Source organism: Condylura cristata, unplaced genomic scaffold (assembly GCF_000260355.1).
Source record: "Condylura cristata isolate star-nosed mole 26May11 unplaced genomic scaffold, ConCri1.0 scaffold00048, whole genome shotgun sequence".
Classification (NCBI taxonomy): domain Eukaryota; kingdom Metazoa; phylum Chordata; class Mammalia; order Eulipotyphla; family Talpidae; genus Condylura; species Condylura cristata.
The window spans coordinates 227,483-229,378 of NW_004567149.1; positions in this window are offsets into that span (position 1 = coordinate 227,483).

Consider the following 1,896-nt stretch of genomic DNA (forward strand, 5'->3'; position numbering starts at 1 on the left):
GTGGTGGGAGGATGAGGAGGCCAGGGCAGCCCCTTTGGCCATGCGCGCTCCCGCTTCCAGGACGGCGGCCAGTGGCTTCTTGGGTCAAGGCGGGGGACCGCCGCACCAGCCGCCCCTCTATGCACACCTGTTCCTCTGTCCTCACAGACCACAAGCCCCGGAGCACCCCAAGTCCTCGACCGTGGTGGGCCAGCCGGCCGGCCAGTGCGCAGAGTGACCGTCCCAGACCTGCCGCCGCCCGGGTCAAACGCGCATCCCCGGGGGGGGACACCGCACCCCCAGCCCCGCGCTCCCTGCGCCTCGCGGCCACAGCGGCACCAGCCCCGGAGCTGCCCCCACCTGTTGGGCTGCCCGCCGCCTCTGGCCCGTGCGACCCAACACGCAAGACGCCTCTGCTGCTCGAGTCCTGTGCTGCTTCCCGCCGCCACCCCTCGCCCACAAGGCCAGGAGAAGTCCTCCCAGTCACCCCACAGGGCCCTGGCCGGCCGCGCTCCCCTGCGCGGGGTGTCCCCAGCACAGAGCCGATGAGGACCTAGTGTCTGGGGCGCGTGGTGCCGGCAGACCAGCTCCCGCCAGGAGGCGCGGCCGTGGGGCCTGCTGCCTGCCCTGCTCCAGCACAACCCAGGGCCCCCACCCCACCCCAGGTGTGACCCCCCCCATCCTGGCCCACCACATGTGACACCCCCCCGTCCAGCACCACTCAGGGCCCCCACCCCGCCCCAGGTGTGACCCCCTGATCAGATCCACCCAGGGCTCCCCCCCTCAGCACCACTCAGGGCCCCCACCCCAACCTAGGTGTGACCCCCATCCTGGCCCACCACGGACGAGCAGGACCCACAGCCCTGACACTGTCCATGGCTCACCCTAACTAGAACCCCTTTGCCAGCTTCAGGCACGGGCGCCAGGTCCCCCATCCTAGCACCCGCTACAGCACGAGAACCAGCCCCCAGAATCCATCCATCCTCGGAATGGCTGGTCCTCGTGGCTGAGGAGAGGTGGGTGGCAGGGGCGGCACTGCCATCCCGTTAGCCCGCAGATGCCCGTCCTCTGGGTGGCAGGGGCCGGCTAGTTGGCCGACTCAAGCCCAGCACTCGGAGCAGGCTGACCTGGAGCCCCAGAACGAGAAGGCGCGGGGGTCAGCTGGCCAGGGCTCTCGGCCGGACACCTTGGAGGCAGACTGGGCCTGCCAGCGCGGACCCTGGGGGCGCTCCAGGCTGCATGAGGCCCCGGCACTCCGCCATAACCAGCATCCGCAGGCAGGGGACCCCCACTGAGCTTGGGCCAAGGGCAGCAGCCTGATGGGCCGCCCCTCTCTTGAGGGAAACCTGGAGAGACCTGGCCGCCGGGAACCCCCATGGCCGGCCGGCTGGCCGGCCGCCCCTCCTGTCCAACACCGGTCCTGCTGGCCCCTCTCAGGGACTGTGTGAGTCAAAGGAGCCATCCACCCTCCTGCACAATCCTGAAACCCCCTGGGGCTGCTCAATCCAAGCTGCTGGGCCCAGGGAACAGGCCGAGGGCAGTGCCCGAGGACCCCCAAGGCCAAGTGGCCACCCTGGGGTGACTCTGCGGGGCGGGGGCGCGTGGGGGGTGCTTCCAGTGTCACCACGGTGTCCTATCACAGCGCGACCACTGCCCAGGGCCGGCCAAAGCCGGCCATGACAAACAGGCACGCCCGGGGCAGCCACGGCCCCCGCCCGGTCCCGGTGGCCCGGACTGGCCTCTGAAGCGTCCCTCTCTGGGCGCGCCGGCGCCGCGGCCACCTCTCGCGGGTCTCGAGGGCACGCGCGTGGCCTCCTACCTCTCCGGCCCACGCGGTGTGGGCCGTGTTCTCGGGGACCCCGGAGGGCGTCCGGAGCGGGGCTGCGCGACAGGCGTTGAGCCCCGTCCAGCGCCTGC